Raw genomic sequence first — 13862 nt, 5'->3', positions numbered from 1 at the left:
CAAGGTGGAGGACCACTGCTTTACAGAACTCTATGTCCAAAGCCCACTCACTTCCATGACTGAAGACAGTGCCGGCCAGAATCTCCTGGCCTGGAAACCGGCACATGTGGGTGAAGCCCCTGGTTGTGCACAAAATGATCTGTTTCTGGAAATAACCCAAAAGTCTGGGGGATAATTTTAACCACTCACTGTATTTTGCAGGCATATATTTCAAGTGCCTATTTGTATTGAATTCTTCACTTACCAAAGCATAAGCTATTGTAGACCCGAGTTAAAACAGCGGAGAGCACTGATTCCTTTTCTGAAAACAATGCTAAAATGTGGCCAGCTCTTCCACTCAGAGATTCACTGTAACTTAATTGCTTTTTTTGGTTTTTGGTTTTTGTTTGCGGTACGCGGTCCTCTCACCGTTGTGGCCTCTCCCGTTGCGCAGCACAGGCTCCAGAAGCGCAGGCTCAGCGGCCATGGCTCACGGGCCCAGCCGCTCTGCAGCATGTGGGATCTTCCCGGACCGGGGCACGAACCCGTATCCCCTGCATCGGCAGGCGGACTCTCAACCACTGCGCCACCAGGGAAGCCCCTTAATTCTGTTTTGATCTTTATAATTTCTTTTTAAAAATCACATTGTATCTACCCTTTGCTCTATGAGTCTTTCAATGGCCTTTGGCCAAAAGCAATAAAATTCTGACCTGAAGATATATAATAAGGAATGCTCTGTTGTTCTTTCCCCAGCACCCTAATAAAAACTATAACACTGTGAGCAAAACTTTTTATACTCTTTTTATGACACCAAATCAGTGGCATTTCCCCAGGTTGATGGCAATGGTTTTTAAAACCTGGAAAAACAAGCAGTGACACAGAATTTCCCTCTCTGTGCATTTCCCCTTAGAACTGGACTGTGCCTAGGTCCTGCTGAAGGAAGGAATCCCTGAGCCCCTCTGTAATAAGGCTTCCCCAAGGCATTCACCCAATCCATAGCCAGTAAGCCAGGAATGCGGGATCCCAAGGGCACATAACACAAGCTACAATTAATACTGGCTAAGCCTTCTTGTAAGAGGGTTAGAGCTGAAATGGCCTTTGGAGATCAATCTAACCCTGTCCTTATACACGTGTCCAAATGAGGTCCAGAGAGGCGGGGGCAAGGCCTTGCCCAAAGTCACACAGGATTAGGACCCAGTCCCTCCTGAGGCCTCACCCCTCTTCTTTCTATTTGGCTCTAGGTGAATCCCAGACATCCAGAAAGATGGTGGGGCTTAGCTCGAGAAAGGAATTCATCCTCAAAATCTGAAATCTCTTCCATCCCAATGATGATGATCATGATGATGATTGGCCACTGCTAAATATGAAGCAGAGAGTCCTGGGAAGGACCTCAAGCTTCCAGTCCTAATTCTACTACTCTCCCTTTAAAGCGACAGTCACCTCAACTCCACTGGGCAAAACTCAGGCCTCAACCTGCGAACTGACCTACTTCCCAGGTGGCCGAAAGCTTATGCTCAGGCCCACTCTGCTAGTCTCATGACCTAATGACCTGGAGACCCCAGCAGAGCTGAAGGAGCTGGGGACTCTGCCACACACGAGTGGTGTGCTTTTGGTGAGTCACCGCCTCTTACAGCTTCAGCTTCCGCATCTGGAAAATGCGGAGAATAATAGCACCTGCTACAAAGGATTGGAGGACCATAGTAGAGCAGTGGTTCTCCACTGGGGACAAATCTGCTCCCCCCACTAGGGGACAATGTCTGGAGACATTTTTGGTTGTCATACTGGGCAGGGGGTGCTACAGGCATCTAGTGGATGGAGGTCAAGGACGCCACTCAATAGCCTACAAGGCACATGACACCTCCTCACAACAAAGTGTCATCCAGCCCCAGACGTCAACAGGGCCGAAGCTAAGAAGCCCTGCACTTGGCAGCTATGTGCACAGCACTGAGCTCAGCTACTGAACATGTAAAGTGTTCAGTAAAGGACAGTCCCTTTCCATTGGTGCCGACAGACAAGCTCTTGGTGTTTGGAGGACTTGCTTACAGAAACCAAACTCCCTGTTTGGTCTGCAGAAATTCTGTTTCTCGACCTGCACAGGCGAATGTTCAACTGAGTTTCCCAAACAAGGATTTTAGACTGCACTGATCAAATATATGTCCAAACGGAACGCAAATAAGCACAAATAAGCACCTCTACTAGTTTGCAACAGGGCAATTTCCTTGCTTTGTCACCCAATTTCTCTGTAAGACACATGGCCGTGGCTGAAAACCCGGCTCTGAAAAAAAAACAGGACCCGGAAACTGGTAGGAGATCAGCTGGGGAAATCCTTCTCCAGATAAAACACACCTGAAGACAGACTCCACCGAGTTTCTCCATGGGAAGTTTTGACTCCACGGCCTCGGATTAAACACTGTGGTATTTGAAGCTAGAACTTCTGCTCGACTTGCCTTGAGCCACCGCTATCAGTTTTTTATTCATGTCTTCAAGGGATGTGTGTGTGTGTGTGTCTGTCTGTCTGTCTGTGTGTGTGTGTGTGTGTGTGTGTGTGTGTTTGCCAAAAGCACCACAGGTCTTAACACATTTAGTATGAAGCCTATTGTTTAGGACTGGCTCGTCTTCGCTTTCCACAAGAGCAGGGAATTTTTCCAGGCATGTGAAAGGCAGGCAGCTTGGAGCCATTATAACGCTTGTTCCCGGCATGATCTCCTTCATTAAATAATCTTTTAATGCAACATTAATAGTAATTACAAGATTACAGTTCAAAATATTTGATAACAGCCCACTGTGGAGCTGAAATGTTACTGTTCTTTTCTCTAAAGAAGTCAGTGGGAAGCAGGCCTCCTGCACAGCGCCGCCAATACAGTACCCAGATGCAGAGTGATGCAAAGCCTTTACTATTCCTCCTGAACAAACAGATTGCTTCAGCTCTAGGAAGGATAATATATGAATGGGGCAATAGCCGAACCAGTGTAGCTGTTTTAAGAACAGACACGCGCACGCGCACACACACACACACACACGGACACGGACACGGACACACACATAGATATTTCCCTACCTTCATGCCTACCCTCCCTAACTTAAACCTTTTCATGTAAAAAATAAATCAATCCATTGCACTTTAAATGTATTAAAGGAAGCTCTTTCTTACCATCACACTGTCTCAACAGGACCATTTTCTCTTTCAAGGCACTATTTTTGAGGAAATTAACAGAACTCAGGCGTATCTACTGTGTACCAGTGGTGTGTGCAAATGTGAGAAAAATCAAATTTAGCAGCTGATTATTTAACTTTGCTGAAAAAGAACCAGAAGGGAGAAGAACCTCACAACACAACCCGGTGCTTGATTTATCCTCCCCTTTCTCTGTTGTACTAAAGGCCCCGGGCTGCACCCATGGCTTGCCACCCCATGTTGTTGCCAGCTGCTGGTGTAGCCACTGCCAAACCTCACCCTCCGCAATGGAATCCTTCTACCTCATCTTCATGTCCATTTCTGGAAGGACAACAATACATCCTTTTGTTTCCTTCTAGGCAATGCTTGCCCAGAGACATTTTCTTAGTCCAGGGCTCACTGGAGTGCTGGATCATCACTTGAGGAGTCTGGAGATGAATCTCTCCTCAGGTATCAGAGGGATGGGAAGTCAGTGATCTTGTCCACACTAAGCGAGGTGTCAGGGAGGCACCGAATCTGGCACCCTACAAGGGTGCGACCCTGCTGAAAAGTGACAGGGAGGTTGCTATTCAGGAATGATTGGCTCTGGCAGAGCTGGGAAGGAAAACCAAACACTGTGCCAACCTTCATTTTGCCGGAATCTAACAAAACTCCATCAGTGCCTTTATTGTTGGAGAAATCCAAGTCTGCCGAGGGACGCCCAAGTGAACAATCTCTTGAACTCTACCTGTGATCTGTTCTGGTTTCCCTGTCAGAGGGCAAAGCCTTCATTTCACACTGTCAACACGAGCCACATGACTGCCGAAGGATGCCTGAACTCTGTCACTGGGTACTGTTTCCCAGATGCATTGCCATGAACAAATCTGAACTCCATCCAAGTGTAATTAATCAACTGGGCCATTTTAATGCTCTCTCCATATCTTAAGGTTTCTTACAAATGAAGATACAATTTCCCAAATGGGGGCACATTATACTGAGCAGTCCAAACCTCACAAACAAAAGCCATCGATACTGGGCTTTATTCCTTTTATTGAACTGTGTTCAAAGAAACAGGATGTTAATGGGGCTCTTTAATCTATTTCATTCTCCTTGATGTTCACAGGTTGATCTCTATTTAACATCAGGTTATAGTAAAGAAGTATCCTAGACATGAACACTCTGAATCCAAGAAGGATGGCAACCCCCTAAATGACTCGGGATATAAATTCCAAGATAATGTTAATATTATGTCTGAAGTGTGTGTGTGTGGTGTGTGTGTGTGTGTGTGTGTGTGTGTGTGTATTACTAATTTACCCCCACTAGACTCAGATGTACAAAAAAGTGCCATATTTCTCTGGAGTCTATAAAAACTTCCCCACGATTCTAACCACCCCACATTCCTGGATATTCCAACAAATTTCCTGCAGTTGAGTAAACTCAGTCTGATCCAGTCTCCTCTGATGTTAATGGTCTCTTTTTAACTCAGTCTCTCTTGGGTCTTCTAGATTCTCTCCTCCTCTCCTTCTCTTAAAGACGGTGTGTAAGGGGGCTGAAGATTATGTGATACTACGCATATTTGTTTTCTATACTGTGTAACAAAATGCCACAACCTCAGTGGCTTAAAACAACACACATTCATTATTTCACTGTTTCTGTGGGTCAGAGGTCTGGGTACAGCTTAACTGGGTCCTTTGCTCAGGATCTCACAAGGCTGCAATTAAGGTGTTCCTTAAGGCTACAACTAAGGTTTCTCCTCATCTGGAGGCTCGACTGGGGAAGGATCCACTTCCAAGATCATTCAGGCTATTGTCAGAATTTACTTCTTTGGGGCAGTACAATTGATGACAGCTTGCTTCTTCCAAGTCAGCAACAGAGAATAAGAGACTAGAGACAGTCTGCAAGATGAAGTCTTATGTAATATAGCATTATCATGGCAGTGGCATCACTTTATCTTTGACATTATCATGGGAGCAGCATCCCCATTCTATCAAGTTGGACAGAAGCAAATCACAGGTCCCACCCACACTCAAGTGGAGGGTATTATACAAGGTTGTGAACACCAGCAGCTGGGGCTCATGGGGGACCATCTTAGAGCCTTTCTGCCATACTCATGATAGCAGTAGCAAAGCAAGAGTCTGGGAGTCCATACAGTGTCCCCTAGATCCTAGCTGGTATCTATAGCAGAGCACTCTGTTCTGCTCCTTGGACTGGTGACATCTACTAAGGTAGAGTGAGTTCCATCTGACATTTTGGGCCAACCAGCTCATAGCCAGCAGCAGAGTCCATCGTCGTTCCCCTTCAGACTTGAGTCCTCATTCACAGAGTCAATTTTGTTCTAGCTCCAGGCATTCTCAACCTGTCCTCACTCCCTCACTCGGGTATAGGAAACTTGCAGTGCTGCACTGCTACTCCGACAAGAGGTCTGAGGCCTCTCAAAACTATGACAAGAATACCTTGTCCCTCTGCCTCCTGATGTTTTCAGGCTCCTTCACACCAACCTGGAAAGATCTAAATAACCTCCTTACTCTAACCTGCATCCCCAAAGAGAGGGAAAACAAAGACCCCAGCATCTGAATTCCTCCCTCTCCTTCCCTCTCCTTCTTCCCCCTATACCCACCAGGACCAGACGGAACAGAGTTTCTACTTCTTTTCTCATATCCTGAGTTCTATTTTAAGAATATAGTAAACATCCATGATCTAGTCAGCTGTGACCAGTTTGTCATATGTTAAATGAGAGCTAAAGGGATTTAGGAAATCATTTTCTCTCTCAACAGAGCGGGGCTTTCAAAACAATGCTCTTTCTGTGGTCTCAAAATAATCAATTTTGAGACTTCAAGCTGATCAACAACCTCTTTGTTTTGGGCAGGTTTTGCCCTCTCCTTCCTTGGGGCAATCAACCTCATGACTGACTCAGTCTTGGAAGTACAAATTTGAAAGAGGAATGATTTAAGGGAAACATAAAAACGTACTCACAGAAATACACACACACACACACACACACACACACACACACACAGGCCAGAAGGTTAAATAGATCAATATGCTTGGTAGAGTAATCCCTTCAAAATCGATTTCAGAATTAAGTGGTAGAACCCCATTTTGTTGAAATGCTCTAGAACAGAGCTCATCCAACTAGGGGTTACAGTGCCCTGTTTTGATCCCTTCAGTCTTCACGGCGGATGGGGGAGACCTGGGCCAGCCAGAGCCCCTAGGCCTGTCTTTTCCAATCATGTACAGCCTCTTCTGGTTACCCAAGGAGAACGAACAGACATTATTACAGTCTCGTTGTTCCAGGGCATGAAAAGAGTTTAGGAAAAGCACTGTTCTAGAATGCCATTGTCAGGGCAGAACTGTAAAATAGCAGAATATTAAACCTCATAAAGTCCATGTGCTCTTTTACGATTATTTGGGAGAAAGTCTTTAATCGTATATAGCCTGCTTCAGGGCTGATGTGCAGCTGTTAGTAGTGAGCTGCACACTGCCATTCGCACTTAGTCTTGGTTTTCTTAGTTGGTGATTAGTGGCAGTAGCAGTGTGTGAAAATGATTTTTCCTTTATACAAAGCCAAGTGGACCATATGATAACATCACCCAAGCCGCCGGCCTCATCACTAGTGGGTTCTTACCAAACACATTAATTTGTCCCAATAAGCAGACTTGAAGATCCAGGCTGGCTAGAATGGTCTGGGAATGGCGCCATTGGGGTTACGGCTGGCACTACTGGTGTCTTGTTGCCTCCCATGGGACCTTTTGCTCTATGTTTTCTGTCTCCTTTTTCCTGTCCCCCTGACTACTTCCAGCCTTACTATGGGGCTGCTGAGTCCCGGTCTAGCCAAGCAGGCCTATGGGGAAAGTAATACCGTTATCTCAGCAGCTGCAATGAACACAGAATGACTCTCGGTTGTGATGATAGAGCCTTATGAGTCTAGTCTTCGACATAATGCAGTACACACTGGAAACACTCCCATGTGTGCACTTTTAGTCTGGAGCCGCGATGTTCAGCAAACGGCAGCATTTAAGGGGAAATCCAATTATGGACTCTGTGTTACAATCATGCACACACGTATGTGCATGCACACGCACGCACACACACATATGAGAGGATCTGGGGCAGAAACATGAACTAGTTGCGCCCATCTTAAAGCAAGTTATACCAAAAAGTGTACAAATGGCCTGGAGCATGGGACGTCCCATAACTTGACTCATTTCTGATACCCATACCCCCTCCCCCATGTTCATCACGGCACGGAGCTTAATGCTATCTAGAAATCACTTCATGATCTCACAACCCCGAAATATCATGAAAAACAAGATATGGTTTTCATGAAAGGAGAAAAAATCCAAATCAGAGAAATCCAGCTGCCCAGATCCCAGGGAGCTTATAGTGAGTCATTCCTACAAGAAGCAGTAGACAGAAATTTTTTTTAAAATGATAATTTATTTTGTATATACATACCATTGAGGATGAGGAATTCTTTCTGCGTGAAAACCTAGCAAGTGGCCCCTCATTAAACAGGACCTAGACTTAATCTAACTTAGAATAGATAAAAAGAAAGGATTCATATGAAGCTCTCCAGCCTGGGGGCTTAATCTCAGAGCTTCAGAATATAATGAACGAATTAAGTAGGGCAAGTGATTAACAACAAAGAAGTGATCGCTTATTATTTTCTAAGCTGAAATATTATTGAATTTAGAGTAACATATTCATTGTTTACAGACAGGGTCAGGCTGTGATTTTTTTGACAGAGAAAAAAGGAGAGAGAGAGGATCGTGGATGGAAGCTGACTCTAAAAAGATAACATGAGTAATTTCCAATCTTTTAGAGTACAGCACCTTATCTTGTTATTTTATTTGATGCCCTACTTATCTCCTCTCTCAAAAAATGTCATGTGGTTATTTAAGAAACACAGCCATTGAAAATGAGTTCTGTGGTATGAAAAATGGTAAAAAACAAACAAACAAACAAAAAAAAAAAACAAAGTCACAACCTTCCACAAGTTAATTGGAGACACTTGGGGATATCAGGCAATGAAAGATGGAAATGTCTCTGCTAATACTGAGATAGAGCCATGACATTGAGAAAAACAGTTAAGGGAGCCATCTTAGAAAGTAACAAGAAAAACAGCAACCCAATGAAGGTTATCTTGGTGACCGTATGAGGCCAATCATCTCAACAGGAGAAAAAGATCAGTCATTTCATACATCAAACTTTAGTTGTTTGCACATCAAATAACTAGTTCGCTTATTTTTTCACCATTCTTACTGGTCATATTTATAACAAAAAGCACATATCTGATATTCAAAACGTACTTGTTCTCATTTGGAGCCCCAGTAATTGGGTACTTGATACATTTTTGTTGACTACATGTTTGGGTAGATAGAGAAACGGGTAAGTGAAGGAAGGAAGGAATATGACTTCTACAGGCGTAATCTCCAAGTGGTTGTTTCAGTCTGTCTTAAAGTGCCCATTAAAGTGCCCCAGCTGCAGAAGGGCCTAAGTGTATTTTCCTGTGATTACACCAGCAACAAGCATGAACTGTTCTGACTTAAATTTCCACACAAATATTCTTTCATCTATAAAAATATTTATGCCTCGTATATGGATGCATTCAGAATGCCTATGTATAAGTGTTATTCTTTCTACAGACTTAAGTTCTAAAATTTTCCATTTCTATTTTCCTCACATATGAGTCACATAGATGTTAATGTTGTAAACTGTCTCAAACCCTTTTCAGAATGAAGTGTTTTAAATGTAAGTGTTTAAATAAATGTTTTAAAAATAATTACTGATTAAATGAACATTTTCTCTCTGTCAGTGAAAGCCAGGAATGGACTATGTACATAGATTGTACCATCAAGTGTGGAACAAGAAAATGTCTGACAGATAATCCTATTCATTGACTTGATGTGCACAAATTCAGGGCAGTCCCTTACACTGAGGCGACTAACGGTACCAGGCAATACTCCTGATCAATATCTCCCTCCTAGGATTCTGAATAAGAAGTCAAACTGTTCAAGAGGAGAGGTGCCCAAAACTCCAGAAGGAGAGAAAGAAACACTCCTCGTTGTGCTGCAGCCTCCACAGGTGGTGGGGGGCTTTGCATATTTTGGCAGAATTGTTCTGTAACCAGGCTATTATCTAGTCACCCCAAACTCAGTATATCCTCCCAGCGAGCCTGTCTCGTCTGCTGAGTTAGATTACAAACTCGTCCAGAGAAGTGCTCCTGCTTTCTGCTATCTCCCCAGTGCACCTAATCCTGTGTTCTGACTCAGTCTTGCCTCAGTGAGTCCTACTGTTTATTGCAAAACAGATGCAGGAAGCAATTTGAAGAGCTGCACCCCTGAGGGAGGTGGAAAAAGCACTCATCTATTCTCTGCTGTACTGTCTATTCCGGGTAATTCAAGTCAGCAAATATTTACCACATACTCACTATGTGCCAAACTGTTCTAGGCACTATAGAGCTCCTTCTCAAGCTTTACTGTGCATAAGAATCACCCACAGATTCTCTAAACGCACATTCTGATTCAGTACTTCTGGGGTGGGATCCGGGATTTCACATCCCTAATAAGCACCCAGGTGACACAGTCAATGCTGCTGGGCCTTGGACCACACTGAGTAGCAAGGCTACAGGATACAAAAAGATAAATACAAAGCATTCCTTACCTTCAAGGCATGTATAATTTAGTTGGCTAGGTTGTGGGAGGGTAAAGCAGGAAGACATATGAGGTAGATCCTGTTGGGCAGCCCTCGCACAAAGATTTTGGGGAGATCCAGGTGGGGAATGGGGAAATTTTGATACCGAGTGAAGTGAATGAGTGACTGAGAGAGGAAGTGAATGTGTGTGTGTGTGTTGGGAGTTGGGGAGTGAGGTAAGGGAGCATCACTGTGAAAGGTATACGAGATAACCTTGAAGGACGGGTGGAACTGCGACGGGTGAACACATGAAAATAAGAGCGTCAGCCGGGATAACAACATAAGCAAATATACAAAGGCAAGACAGTAGTGGGTATGTTTGTTTAAAGAAGAGCCAGTGGTCCTGTATGGTTGGCGCAGAGAATGGGAAATATAGCAGGATAGGAATCGAGGACCAGGTGGTAAAATGCTCTGAAGGCCATGATGAGTGGTCTGTACTTATTTTGATAGATCACAGGGAGACCTAAAGGTTTTGTTACAGAGGACTGATATTCTGAGACCTCTTGTTTAGGAAAATTTGACAACGGCTCTAGAATTAGAGCTGCGGTCCCCGGCCCAGCATCATCATCTTCACCTGAGAGCTTGTTAGAACTGCAGGCCTGCTGCAGGCTCACTGAATTAGAAAATCTGAGGGTGGAGCCCAGCGGTCTGAATAAGCCCTCCGGGGGATTCTGATACGCTCTAAAGTGTGAGAACCATGAGATTAGAGCAACAGGTCATAATAATGGCCGCATGTTAGAATCACCTGGGGAGCTTTCAGAAAACCCTGTGCACAAAGCCCCCCAGCAAATCCATTGAATCAGAAATCTGGGGGTGAGATCTGGGTATCAACGTCTTTTAAAGCACCTCGGGTGATTCTAATGGAAAACCAAGGCTGAGAACAACTGAATTGAAGCAGCAGCTTTGGTGAGGGTAGAGCTGGGGATGGAGAATGGGCAGAGAGTGCCGCAAAAAGTTAGTCAAAGAATGATGAGGTCCTTAACTAGAGCCGTCTCCTGGGACAGAAAACATTGGCTATGAAATAGGTTGCAGAGGAAGGCCTATAGTATAGAATTGGGCCACCACCTGCATATAAAGTAAGAGAGAAATTCAAAGACTGATTTCAAGGCTTCAAGGAAGAGAGAGGGTTGGTGTCAAAGAACGTTGCCTGCTACAGAGACATTTAAAAAGAAAAGTGGAGGGACTTCCCTGGTGGTCCAGTGGTTAAGACTTTGCCTTCCAATGCAGGGGGTGCGGGTTCCATCCCTGGTCAGGGAGCTAAGATCCCACATGCCTCGCGGCCAAAAAACCAAAACATAGAACAGAAGCAATATTGTAACAAATTCAGTAAAGACTTTAAAAATGGTCCACATCAAAAAAAGAAAAGAAAAGAAATGTGGAAAACAGCCATGGGATTCAGATATTTGGGGGTCATTAATAATCCTCAAGATAGCATTTTAGCGACAAGATGAAGCTGAACCAGTAGTGAGGAAGTATAAGCAGAGAGGGTTGAGTTTGTTACTTCTTGGGGATGCCTTTTCTGACCCCCAGAATAGATCACATCTCTCTATTATATCATTTCCTGGTACCCTGTATATCTCCTCTGTTTAACTGCTCACCACGAGCTCCATGAGAGTGAGGGTCATGTTTCACCTTTTCCCCCTGTTGTATCATAACCCCTAGAAGATTACCTGGTACACAGTAGGTATTCATTAAATATTTGCTTCTGAAGTTAATATGTCAATACATCTGAGCATTCTTAAGTCATGAAATGAGCTGCAGTAGAAAGATTCTAGACCTCAGAGTCGGACAAACCTGAGTTCCAATTCTGGAAGGGACCTTAACTGTCTTATTTGCCAACATCTAAAACCCAGTGTAGTTCCTGGTACATAACAAATTTATAATAATATTTACTGATTAAGTACTTAAATAAATGGGAGATACTAGTAGTTTGAGAGGTAACAGACATGTGGGAATATTATCCCAGGGGTATTTGAATACAGAAGGGAAGAAAGGCTGAAGGTGAAATAGACTTGTGAGAGACATAACAAAACCAGGTTTCAGAGGAGGTAGGCAGAGACAAGGTCAAGAACGGGAGAAGAGGTGTTAACTTGCAAGGAAAAAGGCACTATAATTTGAGAGTTGCAAATTAAGAGAAAGGTAGACTTCTGCTCTTGCAATATTGTGAATAAGATATTGTAAACAGCCTCCCTACTTCAAAACTCCTAAACGCTGGATGAATTATAACAATACGTTTTTAAATGCGCTGCTGAGCTCACAGGAAAGTAAGGGAAACCCAAGGGGGTGGAGTAGGGGGAGGACAGGGGAGGGGGAAGGGGGGAGGCAGGGGATGAAGAGAGGCAGGGGAGGGCAGCAGGAGGGGGAAGGAGCAAATCTGAAACCAGAGCAGAGTGGGAAGAAATCGGCAAGAGGGCTCAGGGTGACAATAAGCCAGCAACCTAGAGTTTGGGGAGCTGGAAATGAACTTGAATCCTTGGACTTAGGCAAATGGAGAAAATGCACCTGAGGTCCTTGCTTAAATCTGGCCCTCCTGAAGGGGGTACATCATCAGTGAAAGACAGTCCCGAAACAAAACCTGGTAGCCATCAGAGCAAGCCCACAAGGAAACCATTCCTCACCACAGTAGCAGATGAACAGAAATCAATAGTAACAGCAATAGTAACAGCAGTAACCGTAATAGCCTCTATCACACCCCTACCTCAAGAATTTGTTTCTACAGATCTCCTTTAGAAGGAATTGAGATTTGAACTTATTCAACTATCATGACTTGGAAACACCAAGCCTAGAAGATATTTCAGTATAGTAGCACCTCGGTTAACCAGCAAAAGCACATAAGTCATCTATGCATAAAGCATCCTCAACCCAGACCTACAGGAGTCGCACAGACTAACAAGTACGGTCAAACAGTAACACAATAATAATCACCAAACACACAAAGGAACAAGTTACCGTGAACAAGACTCAGAATAAACAAGAAAGAACAAAGTTAAACCTTTAAGGATTATAGGTATTACTGACAAGAGAGAATATACAATAATATGAATCTTCAAAAATAAAAAGATAGAAGCAAAAAAATGAACAGAAAATAAGACTATCAACAATGAGCACAATAATCTGAGAATTAAAAACAGAACTAAAACTAAATACAACCGCTGATACTGTCTCAATGGGTGGTTAAAACTACAGATTAAATATAGCTGCAGACAGAAATGGTGAACTAAAATATTGATTGGAAAAATTACCTAGACTGGAGCACAGAGAAGATACGAAATTGAAGCTAAGAGATCTGGAATGCAGTGTGTAAAGGTTTAGCATACTCTACTCAGAGGGAAAAACTAGAGAGAATGCAGGAGAGGCAATATTTGAAAAAATAATGGCAAGAGAATTTTCCGCAACTAAAAACCTTAATCCATAGATCCTAGAAGCACAACGACTCCTAAGTGGGAAAAATCAGAAATCTATGCCCAGACACATCACAGGAAAAAGAGAAATCCTTTAAAGAAGCCAGAGAAACACCAACAATGGAAGCTGGAGGAGACTGTAATAAAAACTTCAACATGCTAAAAAAATGCCATACCCAGAAAACTATATTACAAGAATGAAGGGGAAATAAAGACATTTAAAAATAAGCCAAAACAGGGGCTTCCCTGGTGGCGCGGTGGTTGAGAGTCCGCCTGCCGATGCAGGGAACGCGGGTTCGGGCCCCGGTCCGGGAAGATCCCACGTGCCGCGGAGCGGCTGGGCCCGTGGGCCATGGCCGCTGAGCCTGCGCGTCCGGAGCCTGTGCTCCGCAACGGGAGGGGCCACAGCAGTGAGAGGCCCGCGTACCGCAAAAAAAAAGCCAAAACAGAACTTAGCACCAGCAGAGCCTCATTAAAGGAAATTCTACAACATATATTTCGAGCAGAAGGTCAGTGATCACAGATGGAAGGTCTGAGCTGCAAGAAGTATTAAAAAAAGAAATATAGTAAATGTGTGGGCAAATGTAATGAGCACTGATTGTATTAAACCAGTCATGACATCCGGTGGGCTTAAAAAA

The sequence above is a fragment of the Lipotes vexillifer genome, unplaced genomic scaffold (assembly GCF_000442215.2).
Source record: "Lipotes vexillifer unplaced genomic scaffold, Lipotes_vexillifer_v1.1 scaffold211, whole genome shotgun sequence".
In the NCBI taxonomy this organism is placed as follows: Eukaryota; Metazoa; Chordata; class Mammalia; order Artiodactyla; family Lipotidae; genus Lipotes; species Lipotes vexillifer.
The sequence above is the reverse complement of the archived record's forward strand: the minus strand, read 5'-3'. Positions refer to the sequence as shown.